Here is a 16,899-nt window from a genome sequence, read left to right as displayed (position 1 = left end):
TTCGTCCCCCAAGAACGACATACCTAGCTCAATGTGAACACCATAGTTTGGGGCTGATAGTGGAAGGCTGAGAATTCATTTTAAGAAGAAATTCTCAGTGACTTTAATGTTCTGTACATCACTATAGCCCCATAACATGGCCCCATATTTTGCAACGCTTTTGTTTTACTGGTACAAACTGACTTTATCAAGTTTGGTGGCTTACCAGACATTGACATAAATCCTCTTAACCCCCCCACATGAGAGCTTGTTTGAACCTGAACCCTTGTTTCTATATGCACTCTTGGTTTCAAATGAGGAGTAAGACATATCCCCAAGTAATCAAAGATCTGCACTCTTGAGATTATTACACCACTAGTCTACATTGGTGCCATTTTAGGACTCTTCCTAGAGAGATAAGAAGCCTTTATGGCCGACTTGGCGGCAATAACCTTCACATCTAGTGATGTCATAGAGTATGTATAGGCTGTGACAAGATCCTGCAAGGCCCATGGCATACCTGCAGTCAGGACCATGTAATCAGCATATGCCAAGACAGGATATAAATTACCACTCATTTTTGGCACATCCGAGCTAGACCGCATCAATACATCTGTAGTGAAATACAAAGTGCCATACTTGCATATTAGGGCCTCAGATGGCTGCATTAACAGCTAAGACTAAAAGCTTATTCAAAGTATGTGTTAAATGCTGAAAGTAATGTGTTGGTAGTGCCTACATGAAGCATTAGTGAGCTACTAGGAATGTGCAGGCCTAGGAGGGGTGGAAGGTTACATTATGCATTGTGCATGGAGAGGCCCCAGTTTAGTAGCTAATAGAGACCTGTATTTGAGTGTTTGGAGCCTTATAGCACGTATATAGTGCTTAGATAGCCAGTCTTTGAAGCACTATAGACACTAGCTAGCAGAGTGCAGGCCTGGTAAAGCTTGCTCACTAGGAGTTAATTGCAATGCATATTATTTCAGCTCCTCTCTTCGCTACAGTGGCTCTGCCATGCTTTGTAAACATATCCTCTTTCACATGAGAAGGCCTGGTACGGCCCTGCCCATACTGATAACAAACATTCCTGAGCTTTCACAGATGGGCTCCAAGGGAGGGGTAAGAGCAAGGAGCATCTCAGAGAGAGTTGGGTTTTTCCATCGGTAAACATATTTTGCACAAAGAAGGTTCTGGAACTGTGCGTCATGCTGATTGACGGCATGAGAGCACAAAAGGTGCAATCACCCAGAACTGGGGGGGAGCTTCATCCATGGACCGAGTGTGCCCGGAACCTGATGAGGCCTTGTGTGGCACCCTGCAGCGCTGTTATCTGAAAGGGCTGGCAGCAGCTCACTTAATACAACCATGGTCTTCTAGCGCTGAAGATACCATCTAAGAGGGGCAAGACTGTGTTTCTCTAAGTTTTGTTTGTGATTTCTATGTTCTATTATGCTATATGTCCAATAAATGCTAAATTTATACTGACAGGGTCATTTCTCACGCATGAGTTCATTGCTCAGCACGAGCGGACCTGTAATTGGGTGGAATTGGGTAATTTATGCTAATAAGGGCTGGTCCCTGGGAAGAAATACCCCTTTTCAAGACATTTGGTGGCAGCTTGGGGATCATGCAGAGGCATGCCATGCTGGAGAAATTACAATTGTGAGAGAGAGCACAGTGCAGATTGAGGGGTAGGCTGTCACATTTCCATTGTCGCCTCATTGCAGCTCTGAGTCAACAAAATGACAGCATGTGTGTGCCGGTTTGCCGCGACCGATAGCTTGTGTAGTTAAGATTTTCCCCTTCAGTAAATCAGTCGTGGCTGACTTGCTGTTGGGGAAGAAGCCAGGGAGCTGAAGGCTAGGAGCAGAGTTGGGAGATGGCTCTGTTCGATGCGCTCCGAGTAATGGTGAGGAAGAATTTATTGTTTAATTAGGAAAGAATTTTTCTTGCGATTTCCCCTGTTAAAAGGTTATATTCAGATTGCAAAGTGAAACAAAGTTCTCGCTCTGTTTTGGCATGAGGGCAGAAAAAGTTGCAAGTATTTGAGATGCAAATTGTGAATGGTGATTTAAACATTGTGATTCAGCCCCAGTGTACTAGTGTGTGGGGGGCTGAAATGTAAACTGGCGAAGGTTCGCCTTTTGAAACTGATGGAAGAATGGTCGAGTTGTTAGTAGAAAGAGTAACCTCTGTTTTGAGAGGTTTTGTTTTTGGCAACTGTAAATTCCATGTGCTGGTGGCGCATTCTGTTTTAATGGGACACACTAAATTGGCTTCATTGCATTTAGCTGTGCCAGCCGTGCTTACAATGGGTGAGAGACTCACTAAAGAAGTAAGTGACTGGGATTTGAATTTTGATGTGTGCATTGATTTGGAATTGCAGAATCAGTTTGCAATGGTTTGGGGGGAAAGACAATTTAAAGTTACTAAATTGCCCCGAGAGTATTCGAATGTTCCCACTATATGCCATGGATTTGCTGCTAAAGACAATGAGATGTTGCTATTACGTGATGTATGTTTTACACAAGACAAGGACATGTTGACTGTGAGACATGGTGAAAATGTTGTTGACAAATTGACAGCCCACAAGCAGAATAGAGTGTGGGCAATTCATGCAGAAAACGTGCAAGGAGCTGCACGAAAAGTGACATTTTTAAGTGCAATGTGTTTTGGTCTTGTAACGGTACCACAGAATGCGACATCTGTGCGTGATATGAAAATGCAAAGATTCAGTAGGTTGAGGGTTCTTTTGAAAGATCATACACTGCATCGGAGTTTGATTGTAAAGCTGAACTACAAGGTTACCAGGAAACAAATATGCTTTTAAATGGGACATTGATCCAGAGACTGCTTTTAAACAGGCTAAAAGACACTTTGCAGAATTACATTGAGTTGAATCTGATGACAAAATGTGCCTCTTTTGAAAATTAAAGTTTGTGTCGACAATGCAAGCCAGCGGAGCTTGTGGCTTGAAGACAAATTGCACAGACATTCCTGTCATGGGCTGGGTGCGTGAAATGGCTGTGGGAGGAAGAAATGAGAAAAGCAAAGAATACCACTCCTGTCCAGTATAGTGGTGTTTTCAACAGCGCACAGAGGCTAGCAGTATGGGGGTTTTCTGACATGCTGGAGCAAGAGCTAAAAGCAGTAAATCTGAATCAATTGTCTGAAACGAGTGCCTCCCTTTAAAGTCGCCCCAGCTTATGAGTTATGGGCAGAAGAGCAAAGAGACAAGCTTGCCTTGCATGCGGCACTGCCATGCATAAGGAAAGATAAACACTGGCCAGTAGTTGCATTCCATCTCCATCGAGGAAACACTGTCAGTGAGCGAAGAAGGAGGTGGGGGGTGGTAAGCCAGAATGCTGAACTGAAAGCGGTATCTTCCGTGATTGAGAAGGTGAAACAGAGAACAATTTACTTTGCGCAGGCTGATGCATTCATGCTTTCTGATATTGGCATGCAATAATGGAGCTGATCAGATGGCAATGAATTCACCCAGTGACCACAATGGAAGAAAAATAAATGCTACATGCAAATGGCAGGCTGGGTGCATCAAACATCTGAACGTTTGGGGAAATTGTGAACGTGTGAATGGGCTAAGAAAAGCTGCCCATTTCAAGAGACATTGCCATGCAAGCTGCATCCCAGTGCCCCACATGAAGTGAAGTAAAGAGCTGTGCACTGGAGAAGAAACCACTAGACGCTTTGAGAAGATGTGAAAAAACGCAGCCAGCAACATGCAAGCTACATTGCAAGGGCTGGTGTAACTGATGAGACATTATGGCGTTCCAGATGGAATCAAATCTGACAAAGGTAGCCATTTTGCAAGAGACAACATGCAGAAGTGGGCTTCGGAGTATAACATGAACACTGCACATTAGCCATGATCCAGAAGCCTCACGACTTAGTGCAAAAATGAATGATTTGTTGAAGCAAATAAAGAAACTGACTCAGACTATCGCTCTCAAGGGGTGGTCTAAGAAATCAGCAGACACCCTTTGGGAAACTGACAAGTGGAAAACCAGAGGCTTTAAAGACACTGGCTGTATGGAGAACTGGAAAAAATAAACAAGGCTGCTTGTGCAAGCAACTGCAAGCAGTATTGGACTGAAAGACTTTACCTTTTGAAAATGGAGTGATGCCAGCAGGGCAACCTAAATCAAGATCATGAGACACTGGAAGCAAGTTGGCGCCTGGCATTCATGATCGCTTTGGTGAAAAGAAAAACATTGAGCCATTGAGAAGTGTGATCTGGGTACTTATTGTATTGCTTTTGCAAAAATCACAGATACATCTGAGGTACCATTGACCAACTATAATCGCATTGCACATTGTAATTAGGCAGTTACACCCCATATGTTTGAAGGCAAATAAGCCCCCAGTACCACACCGAAGGGTGAAAAATAATTGTGGTAGCAATGATATGAAAGTGTGTAGTTACCTGATGAGATTTCTGAAGGCGGGGGAGGTATTAAGGGAAGGGGTGGATGACACTGATATTGTACTTTTGTGAAATTCTAACATTTCTGTTTGTTTTTTGCCTAGGCAAAAACCAAGAAAGTAGCGTGCCATGATTGAGGTTAGACGTGTGCAATTATAGGGTGCTTCAGATCAGTCAAGCAGACACATTCTCAGAGAAAGTGGGTCACTGCGGGGTGCCATGTGAACATTGAACCTGTCCTGCACCCCACTCAATGCTACTGACGTGCGTGATGATGTGTGTTCTACAACCTGTGAGAAGTGGCCATCAGACTAGTAACTTTTACAGAACTGCCATGGTGCTGACTTGGCATATTGTCAGACACTTGATGCTGCACATTCTCAAATGATTCAGTTGATGGTTTTAATAACCTGTTTGATATGTCTTTCCTTTCTTGTCTAAAGGACTGTGGAGAAAGCAACCAGAAAGGGTTGTGGACTGTGACATAATGTGACACAAACAGCTGTGTGAAACAGCACTTGAATGCCAAAATGCTGTGAAATGGTTGAAATGCATTTTGAGATGAATCTGTGAAAAACAAAATGTTTTGCCTTTCCAAAATTACTATGTTGCACTTAGCCAGGAGAGTGATTTATGAATTGTTGGGGCAGCAGGGTTATGCGAGCAGGAGCATAGAATGTTTTGAGATAAAATGAGTGCGCACAAAAGCTATCTGTGCGTATGTTAAGGTTCTTGCTTTGAAGAAATGCGTCCAAGAGTATGAGCTCTAATTAAAGATGGTAGAAGTTGAGACACGAGGATATTTTTACAGCCTCAGTGCGGGTAAATGAAACCCTGACTGACTTGATACACATTTTGTAACCAACAAGTTTTCATATTTTTGTGGGGACGGTTGTCTCCAGCACACTAATACAGAGAGTTACATTTGATTGTAGACATTTAGAGTAATTCATTCGTTTTTTTTTTATTGCTAGTGCAATATTGAGTTATGATGCAAATTAGTAGAACTGTTTTATTTTAGAAACCTGGTGCCCATGTGTTAATCTTGCTCATGAAAATAGATGGTTTTTGGTTGGGTTGCACTAACATGGGAGAAGTGTCTAATCACACAGCCCGTAATCACGTTTGTATGCCCTGAGAACAGGGGGTGGGTAGGCCCATAAAGTGGAAGGATGCCAGGTTTAGAGCTGGTGACCATACATAAATGCAATTGCACATTTTAGATTAGACAACATCAGATTGCATTGCTATTTTAACCGCATGCTGCTTATTGACTAATGATTAGTTATATGGTAATTTTTCTGGCTATTTTTGTGTAGGTCAGGTTGTGGCTGGGGTAAATGTCACTGTTCACCTTGTATACATTTTTGTTTAGGTAGGGTTTTTATTAACCTTGCATGCCACGCTGACTAACCTCTAGAAGATAGTTTGCTTAAACCTCTTGCAAAGCCCCAAGATCTTTAACTACCTCACTTATCGCTGCACTACATACAACGTTGAAAGATGTATGCCAGCATTGTCGCCCATACTTTGAAAAGGGGTGAAATGTAGTGAAATACAAAGTGCCATATTTGCATATTAGGGCCTCAGATGGCTGCATTAACAGCTAAGACTAATAGCTTATTCAAAGTATGTGCTAAATGCTGAAAGTAATGTGTTGGTAGCGCCTACATTAAGTATTAGTGAGCTACTAGGAATGTGCAGGCCTAGGAGGGGTGGAAGGTTACATTATGCATTGTGCATGGAGAGGCCCCAGTTTAGTAGCTAATAGAGACCTGTATTTGAGTGTTTGGAGCATTATAGCACCTATATAGCACTTAGATAGCCAGTCTTTAAAGCAATATAGACACTAGCTAGCAGAGTGCAGGCCTGGTAAAGTTTGATCACTAGGGGTTAATTGCAATGCATATTATTTCAGCTCCCCTCTTCGCTACAGCGGCTCTGACACGCTTTGTAAACATATCCTCTTTCACATGAGAAGGCCTGGTACGGCCCCGCCCATACTGATAACAAACATTCATGAGCTTTTGCAGATGGGCTCCAAGGGAGGAGTAAGAGCAAGGAGCATCTCAGAGAGAGTTGGGTTTTTCCATCGGTAAACATATTTTGCACAAAGAAGGTTCTGGAACTGTGCGTCATGCTGATTGACGGCATGAGAGCACAAAAGGTGCAAGCACCCAGAACTGGGGGGGAGATTCATCCGCGGACCGAGTGTGCCCAGAACCTGATGAAGCCTTGTGCGGCACCTTGCAGCGCTGTTATCTGAAGGGGCTGGCAGCAGCTCGCTTAATACAACCAGGGTCTCCTAGTGCTGAAGATACCATCCAAGTGCGTAAGACTTTGTTTCTCTAAGTTTTGTGATTTCTATGTTCTATTATGCTACATGTCTAATAAATGCTAAATTTATACTGAAGGTGTCATTTCTCACACATGAATTCATTTCTCAGCACGAGCGGACCTGTAATTGGGTGGAATTGGGTAATTTATGCAAATAAGGGCTGGTCCCTGGGAAGAAATACCCATTTTCAAGACAACATCTTGTAGCCCATCGATTTACAAAGAGAACACAACAGAGCCATTACATATCCCTGGCATACGATTGCTGTAACTTGAAAATAAGAAGTGCAATGACCAAAAGATCTGCTTCTTACACAGGTCTGGGTATTTTTATGCAGAGTGACCAACAAATCTATTATCCACAGCGGGGAACCCTGCGACCTAAGCACAACCCACAGCATTTCCCTATTAACCTTGTCAAAGGCTGAGCTCAAGTCCATAAAAGCAAGATATATTGGTTCACACTTTAAGTAAAGTGAGTTAGCTAAGGTCAAATAAAGATTTCAAATGTGCTCACTTGTTCCCAGGCCTGGGTGAAAGCCCAACTGTATATCCACAAGAGTATTAGTAGTATGAATCCAAAGTTCAATTTTACCCAGCAACACTCTTCCGAATACTTTAAACTGAGAATCAAGGAGAGAAATCGGTCTATAGGAGGCCGGAATGTCTCTTGGACACTTTTTATAGATAGGGTGGATAATTGCTTTTTCCCAGGATGCCAGAAATTGCACTTTCATACACATAGCATTAAAACAAGCTTTCAGTATTGGTGCCTACATTTTCTCTAAATAAATCAGCTCAAATGCTATCTGGACCTGGCAACTGGCCACATTTCTGATGAGTAATTGCATCTAGTACTTCTAGGAGAAAGAATAACACCAGTTGCGCATGCTTCAGAAATTCTCGACACCAAATCCAACCTCAGAGTTGCAAAATGAGAGGTCCAATTTCCATCTGTGACAAAGTTTACAGCCCATTGCCTAATCTTTTGTATTTAGGACCCAAAGAAACTAGGTCCCAGAACCTCTTGGTGGCATTCGTCTTAGCAACCCTCATCAAGTCATTCCACGCTGCCCATCTAGATCTCTCTTACTCTTAACCACTATTTGCTTCTACTTAGCTCTAGCTGTCCATATGAGATTTCAATTTACATCTTTCATTTTTAACAAAACAAAGATTTTTTTTGCTGCCTTCTTACACTGTTTATCGAACCAGAAAACATGTTTTTTTGTGGACAATTTTGGTGACCTCCTTCTGACATTCTGCAATCAACCTTGTACACAGAAGATCAAAATCATTTAAGATGTTAATAACTCATTGGGGTTCAACTAGTGACTCTATCATGTCAACAAGTATGGGTGAGATATTATTATAGATCTTCTGCAGCAACATATCTTTATTCTCTGGTTGCCACCTTATCGTAAGTTTAGTACCTTCTAAAACATTCAAGCCAAAATGTCGAATGGCCATGTTCTCTTCCACACACTCCAATACTAAAGGGTGATGATCACTCAATTGTGGTACATCCCTGGGATCATCTAAATGTCAGTTTTCTCAGTCTGTCGCCCTTAGTATGCCCAGTAGTTGATCTCAGATCCCATTGATGCAACCAGGATGTTGACCTAAACCCATCCCCACACATTCTAGGATCTATCAGCACTGGTTCGGGAACTCCCAGCAGCAGATCCTCTGTATTATCCCGAAGATCAGGTGGAGGTACGCTTCCGAATTTTACATTAAAGTCCCCCGCAAAGAACATCATGTGTGATCCCTGCTCAAGGTCACAAATCAAGTCATCAAATAGTTGTTTCAATTGAATCAAACACTTCCCCCTATGGAATTTGTTGGGCTATTATACAAGTTCACAAAAATAATGTTCATGTTAACATACGCGATGACCTTTACTACTTGCAACATTAAATTAGAACATTTCTTCAATAGGATGACATTCATAGAGGGACATAACAAAATAGCCATTGCCCCGCAAGACCGGACCTTTATGTTCTATTATGCAGGAATCTGAAATTAATGAAAACCATCTATAATCGGATCATCCTCAGTCCAGGTTTCCTGAAAACAATAAATTCAAATTGCTGCATTAAATCTCTCACGGCTTTCCTTTCAAATTTGGACCTGTCACTATTTGGGGCATCAACTAAAAAAGTGAATACCTGCTCCAGAGTGGAAATATAACCCATCAAGTCATGTGCTTGATTCCCTTGCCCATGACATCCCACTATCCAAGCCCTGATCTCATTCTTCCATTTGAGCCTGTACTACCCTACAGCTGCTTCAGTCGTGGGGTCTGTGTCACAGATCTCTCGTGCCTGCATAGAGACTTGATAATCCCCACGGGTGACCTGCCTGAGCCTCTGCTCTTGTTCCGATCCTGTCAGGTCAATAATGGGGTGATTGGGATCAACAATTATTCCCTTTCTCTCACTCGACCCAGCACTCCTAATGACTACGTCAGACTCATCTAAAAGGCTGCCATCAGCGTGCCAGGAATACCAGCAGCGATGCAAATGACATATCTGCCTTAATATCCTCAAACACCTCAATTCCCTTCATCGCTAAGGCATCTCGACAGTTTAATGTGCACAAGCGGAAATATGAGTTAACAAAACAAAAACGGATGTTACACCCCTTACAAAACGTGCAATCCAATAGGTTGTGGATAATAGTGAACTATTTGAACAAGATGTCATTCACACCTAGGGCCTCCGACAAGGTTTTAGCCACCGCTCTTTTATAGGCATTTTTGTTGCCATGTGTTAGACTCTTAAAACAGCAAATTAAGTACATGTTACGCCAACCAACCAGGTGGTCTTCTCTGGACACCCCCTTCTCTAATCCACAACAAATGAATTGCCTGTGTGCAACAGGGCTTTCGGTAACAGTCCTGTCTCAAACCAAATGTCCTTCCTTGCCTTGAGATGCTCTTTGATCATTGAATGCCCTGTTATTGTCACTGTCCATTCCTATAGATTGTGTTGAACTACTAATTTTACCCTTCACAATCTTCTGCCCGATAATTGTACCTACCCCACCATTGCACTCCACTGGCACTGCTTCTAAACCCTGCCATTGATGTGGCCACTGTTTGGGTCTCTAGTTTTACAACCTTGGGCAGGTGTTTACCAGCATGACCAAACCCTGCTCAGACCCCCAGGTTCTTACTCATAACTCTATCCCTTGCCGACATGCTTGTCATGGACTTTGCCAATGTGCTAATGACCCCCAAACAAATATCTGTTTTTCCAGCATCTTTCTCACACCTGTCCAGTAACAACCTATCAGCATCTTTCAACTCCAACTAGGTGGCAGAAAGCCTATTTAAGTGTTTGGCAAAATAAAGGATGTCTGCATTTGCACTCAGACTAGGCCCTTCAAATGGTTCAGCTTCCAGATTAAAGCTAAATCCACAAAGGTCTTGGAGTGCAGAGTTCTGAGAGCCGGAGTGGCAAGTAAGACAAGGCAAGCTAAATTGGCATGATAACTCAGCCTTTGCCGGACCATCTGAGCAACCATCGGGCTCGAAATCCAGCAAAGGCCCCTCTATTGTCCCCAATGTTTCTCCTCTCACTCCATCCTCTCTATGCACAGGCACATGCTGATTATAAGTAAAATCCTTCATTATTGTTGGGATAATAGGGAGCTCTTTGAATTGTCTTTTCACACACCTTTTACTTTCCAGGCCACCACCCCCATAGCCTATCAAAAAGCCCTGAAGATTGGTCAGCATCTGCTCCAGTGCAAACCTAACATCCAGATCACCCACATCAATATGAATTACGTCTGTGCCTGCTACCCAGGGTACGCACGCCATCTTCTTCAGTGTCTAACCACTTTTTTTTTTACTGCAAGTAGTTCTCAGCATAATACCGGTCAATTGAGCGCTCTAGCACTTCCAAAATTGATCTATCCATGGAATTGACAACAGCTGTAGATTCCTGTTCAACATTAGACAGTCTGTTATTCTTGTTCCACATTAGACAGTCCGTTATTCAACTCAAGCGGTGATATAGGGGCACCAACGGGCCAGAACCAGTCCCATGCTCTGGATTAGGTATCAGTTTGGGTGGTAAATCAGGAATTAAATCAATATATGTTGGGAGCCTTGGCGGGGTGCTGTGTGATGCTCCCTTCCTTGATGGTGAATTCTGCACCCTGCTCATCTTTGCCGCCTCTGCTAAACCAACCCTCTCTGGAAAAGCTAGACTATCACCTTCAGTGACCAATGCTAAACAGCTGTCACTAACTGCGACAACATCAGCCACCTCAACCACCTCATTCACCACCATTGCAGTGGCCAGGCCCATGGCCTTCTAACTTCGGGCCACCCAATTAATGGTTGCTTGCCTAAATAGTTTGCAGGCCCCAGCAGCCTTCGTACCAGAATGATCGGCTACGGAACCCCCTTTTTTATGGTTATCTTCATGCCCAGAGTTTTGTCACCATGGTAACTGGGCTCCCCCAAACTCAACTGCACCACTACTTATTTGCAGACCTTTCCCCTTTCCCTACACTCTCTCACCACTAAACCAGTGGGGAGCTACGGAAAGTGGGGGAATGTACACACCAACTCGTGGTAGGGACAAACCCTCTCCCAACGAGGCTGCAGCAGCATTGAGAATATCCTGTTATGGCAGACCATCCAGCTTAAGCATCAATAGGCCCTGTAGCTTGCAGGACACACTGTGCTCACTTATTTATTTATTTATTTATTTATTTTTGTATTTATTTATATTATTCTGTCGTGATAGGAATGGTCTGGCTGCGTTAATAATTTTGGCGGAGTAGGCTGATGAAGTGGCAATAGAATTCACTTGTCTGTCCATGGTGAGGTCTGAGTCTAGGTAGACGCCAAGTGTTGTTGGATACCTTAATAGGTGTGTTGTCAATAGTGAAGGAGGAGTAGTCCTGACCAAGGTTACCCAGGGTGGTGGGGGAGCCGATAAGTAGGATTTCTGTTTTTTTGCTATTAAGGCATAGCCAGTATTCCGTCATCCAGGATTGGATGGTCGAGTAGATGGTAGTGAGATTAGACATGTCTGTTTTATAGTCACCTGTGAGTGGGATTAGCACCTGTCCGTCATCCGCATAATTGGTGTATGAGATGCCCATGGAGTCCAGGATGCTAAACAGAGGTCTAGTGAAGAGGTTATATAGCGTTGGTGCTATGCATGACCCTTATGGGACTCCACATTTGATGAGGCCAGGGGTGGCAGAGGCTGAGTCAGAGAAGACTTTCAGAACCCTTTCTTGGAGAAAGGAGGTAATCCATTCACAGGCTTTGGGGGAGAAGTTGGCAGCAGATGCGAGATGGCGGCAGAGGGTGTTGTGATCGACCAAGTCGAACGCAGCAGATAAATCAAGAAGCAGGAGTAGTGCCGGTTTGCCTATGTCTGTAAGGTCATCCGTTTGGTTCTTTAGATCAAGGAGAGCCGTTTCACTGCCATGTCATGGGCGGAAGCCAGATTGCCCCAGGGCTAGGAGATGATTCTCTTCCAGGTATTTTTGTACTTGTAAGTAGGCTGCTTTGTCCAGAATTATTAACAGGAATGGGACCGTTGTGATGGGTCCATAGTTCCCAGGGATGGTAGTCAAGTGATTACTTTTTTAAGAGTGAGCGTACACAGGCTTCCTTGAGATCATTGGGAACAAGACCTGACCAGAAGGATGAGTTAATGAAAGCCATGAGGAAAGGTGCAAGGGTGGAAGCAGAGTCTTTGATGAGTTGGGCTAGGCAGGCATCACCCTTGCAATTAGAGGGTTTGATGGATTTGAGCAGGGTGATGAGCTCTGATTCTGTAATATCTTTGAAGTCAAATGGGGGAGAGGGTTTAGGTTCGGGGGTGGTAGGCACTAAACTGTGCTGGCTGGCTATTAGTGTTTCAAGAGCTTTTTGATGGCCAATGATTTTGGTCTGCAGGGTGTTGAGCTTGTCTAACATTGCAGACTGAATGCTGTTACACCAACTTTCATCCTTGAGGAGTGTGGGTGGAGGGGTAGATGGTTTTTCCAGCTCTCTGAAGATGGAGAAAATGTCTTTGGAGCTTGATTTGGCTTCATTTATCATTGAGTTAAACGACAAGGCTTTGGCTTTGATGACATTATTTTTGTATGACTTGGAGATGGCCTTGAAGGCCTCCCTGTTCGATTCTGAGGGATTGGCTTTCCAGGTGGAGAGGGTGGACCTTTTCTCTGAGCCTTGTTTAAGCAGCTCATTGGAGAACCAAGTATTACAGTGCTTGATTTTTTTGGCTTTCTTTAAGGCCAGAGGGGCGATGGCGTCGACTGCTTTGGTGATGATGGGCCTCATTACGAGTCATGCCGGTAAGGGAAAAATGATGCCGGTATGTAAATACCGGCATCATTTAATGTTCCGTAGCATTCTGACCCGCAAACCCGGTATGAACGGCACCGTTATTTACGGTGCCGCTAATAGCGGCATAGGCGCGTACACGCGCCTCTTCAGGTAGTAAATACCGGCATGCCGGTAATAGGGGGTAATCACAACCCACGCAAACATGCAAATACCGGCATCGCGACCACGGTAACAACGGGCTGCATGATGCCGGAAAAACACAATCCCCACAGGTGGAGTCAAAGGAGGCTGTGCCAGTATGAACTGAGCACACCCACACACCACAACCCCCAGCACACCCACACACCACGACCCCCCCACCCCCCAGGTGTAGGCAATGCAGAGTGGGCCAGTACAAAAGGAGCACACCCACACACCACACCCCTTCCCACACCAAAATGCTACCACTAGCATTTGCAATCATGGCGCAGGAGGACATGCCTATACTGCTACAACAACAACAACAGCAAGAACAGGCAGCACAGAGGAGACGCAGGAGGAGAAGGAGGGTGAGACAGGCCCAGCAAATACCACCAGCGCAGCCACCAGCGCCTCGTAGGCAGCCACCAATCCCCCGCACCAGACCCAGCCCATTCAACCTAACCCCAGAGCAGATCCACACCCTGTACCGGTTGGACCGTGACACCATCACCACCATAGTGGACATGATACACAACGACATTGCCAGCCACATACAAATACGCACTGCCATCACCCCACTACTGAAGGTGGTGTCTGTGCTACACTTCCTGGCCACAGGCACCTACCAACACACAATGGGCCAGCTGCATGGCATTTCACAACCATTATTCTCACGCATGCTGAACCAAGTGCTGGATGCCCTCCTGAAGCACGCAAGCACCCACATATCCCTACCACGGACTGCCCAGGAGATAGCCGAAACCAAAGTAGGCTTCCATGCACTGGCAGGCATGCCCAATTGTGTCGGTGCCATCGACTGCACCCATGTGGAATTGGTAGTCCCCCATGCCACAGAGGCGGTGTACCGCAATCGCAAACAATACCACTCCATCAATGTGCAAATGGTATGTGACTCCAGCAAGATCATCACTCATTGCTGCGCCCGATTTCCTGGATCCACACATGATGCCATGGTACTGCGCAACTCCACGCTACCCCGTCACATGGAGCGACATGCTGGACCACATGCCTGGCTGCTCGGTGAGCTGCACAACAGGCCCATGGCCATGCTGTGTGGTACTCATGTGTGCGGATGCAGAAGGGGGGGGATAGTACACCTGGGTGGGAAAGGGGGGGGATAGTACACCTGGGTGGCAATAGCCAGTGAGTGTAGAATGAATGCAGAGCTAAACACTCCTCACCTGACACAGCCAAACTGAAAATGACACATCACTGGGCCACATATCACAAATGATGCAAATGGATGACAACAAGTAAGAGGCACAACCAGGCCACCATGGTGATGGCAAGCAATGCATGACTGAATAGGATGGCAACTGTGCCAATACGGCCAGTGTGACCATGCATAGCAAACAGTATACTGCATGATTTGGAGGCTAAACATTGTCGCACTGCCACAGCACATCTGCCTCAGCATGCATGCTTACACCCTGCATCATCTATTCAACCCCATCCAGTGTTCCACACCTCTTTACAGTATACATTCCATATAGGTGACTATTTGGTACACCTACAGGGACATGTGCATGCTCACACCTAATAGCTGCTGCCATGACCGTGCTCCCTGAAGGTGTCAGTTCAGAGTGACACACACCTATTTGTATCTGCTTGCAGGTCATGGAGGATATCCCTTGAGGCCGTGGCTACTTACCCCTGTGAGGAGCCCGCAGAACAGCCATGAAGAGGAGTACAATCGTGTGCACACTCGAACCCGTGTTGTGATTGAGCAGACCTTTGGCCTGTTGAAGGCGCGGTTCCGCTGCCTAAGCAGGTCTGGTGGGGCACTCCTGTATAGGCCTGAGAAGGTGTCAAAGATCACCATGGCCTGTGTCATGCTGCACAACATGTGCGTCCGAAGGAATGTACCACTGCCACCTGACATTGACATGCATGGCCCGGGTGAGGATGAAGTGGATGGAGATGGAGGCGAAGGAGCCCCCCTGCCAGTACGTGATGCACGGGACGGCCATGCTGTACTCCAAGCACTAATTGACGAATTCTTTTAAGACACAGGGACCATGAATGACTTTTGTCAGTCAGACACTGGGCCAATGTGAACATGCACAAAGGGAATGTTGTAGTCTGGACACTGAACACCGTAACACATTAAATGGATGCACACCAAAAATTACAATGTCCAGCCAGGGATTGTTCTCCAGAAAACTTGTGTATTATATGAAAGTGCAAAACTGTGCCCACTCCCCCCTCCCACAATCCCAAAACAAACTCCCTCACCCACCCCACAGATCCCAAATGTCCCCATGTGCGCAACAAACAGTGTTGCCTTCACCAATGTTACTCCTCACATTTTTTCCAATTTTCAGAAAGTCACTTTTTGGCGACTTTAGGGTCTGGGGGTTCCATGGCCATGCGCCGTGCGCTCCTGCGCGTTAAGCGCACAGGGCTAGATTGAACAGAGGTGGAAGGTGTTGACGTGGTGGATGTGTCAATTGTCAATCCCCTTGCAGACCCATAGTGTGGCTGCTGTACTTGCCTGATGTTGGCTAGTAGGGCCTCGGTCAGTGACCCCATGCACTGCCTGAATGCAGACGTGGACGCCTCCACGGCAGCTGTATTTGCAGCAATGGCCGTGGCTATGGCCTTCATGGCCTCATTACCGGCAATGACCTTTTGCCGCATAATCTGCAGCATCTCGTCTTGGCGGGCCTCCACCCTTGCAAGACGGACCTCAAAGGTGGTTTCTGTCGCAGGTGTACCGGTGGCTGGTGGGGTGGTGGACGGCAGAGTAGTTGAAGGCAGGGTAGTGGAAGGCAGGGTGGTGGAAGGCAGGGTGGTGGAAGGCTGGGTGGTGGAAGGCAGGGTGGTGGAAGGCTGGGTGGTGGAAGGCTGGGTGGTGGCAGGCACCTGCGTGGGGCCCTCGTCCTGGGCACTGTCGTCCGCGAAAATGCCGATGTCCGAATCTCCTAGGTCAGAGTCATGGAGACATGGGTCATCCAGGCTCTCTGTATCCACAGGGGGTGGGGGGTGCCAATGGGTGTTGGGCTGGGCAATCCCAAAGATTCTTCGGCCTCTTCGACCACCTCTGTGGACACGACGTCCGTGGTGGCCAGTGGTACAGCTGGCACTATCGCAGCAGGTGCACCCTGCAGAGATGATGCCTTGTGTGGCACACTGGGAGTGGTCGCAGGCAAATTTTCAGAGGAGGGGGTTGCGGTGGCCCTGGTCCCCTTGCGTGCACTGGATGTGTTTGACCCCCTGTCCTGGGTTCCACCTTCCTCATCGGTGCCTGGGGGATAGAAGAGTTGCAGGTCATCAGTGAGATTGCCAAATGGCAGCTGTGATTTGTTGCAGTGTAATATCTTGATACATTCAGGCATGATTTCATTTCTGTTGTGTGGCATTTGGTGTACTGAGTGGACATGTTGGCAATGATTGCATGGCTGGTGGCAATGGATTGTCTAAGTGGGGGGGGACAGGGGCATGGATGGGTCATGTTGCACCTCTGTTGGGTTTACATATTTCACGCAGCATGCATGTGGTGCAAGGGGTGGCAATCAGTATTCTGTTGGTGAGTTGATGTTGCCTTGGGTAAAGAAATTGCCTTGCCTAATCGGACTCCCACCTCTCTTGTGTCACATCATGTTTT

The 16,899-nt window shown here is 45.8% G+C and overlaps 1 protein-coding gene across 3 annotated transcripts in view; it reads right to left on the bottom strand.

Moving 5' to 3' along the window:
* Nucleotides 1-16,899, bottom strand: part of CHRM3 (cholinergic receptor muscarinic 3) — a 3,761,375-nt gene that overhangs the window by 2,484,255 nt on the left and 1,260,221 nt on the right. The gene's annotated exons all lie outside the window — the stretch shown is intronic.

The sequence above is a fragment of the Ambystoma mexicanum genome, chromosome 4q (assembly GCF_040938575.1).
Source record: "Ambystoma mexicanum isolate Mex_15411 chromosome 4q, UKY_AmexF1_1, whole genome shotgun sequence".
Lineage (NCBI taxonomy): Eukaryota > Metazoa > Chordata > Amphibia > Caudata > Ambystomatidae > Ambystoma > Ambystoma mexicanum.
This window is presented reverse-complemented; position numbering and strand designations above follow the sequence as displayed.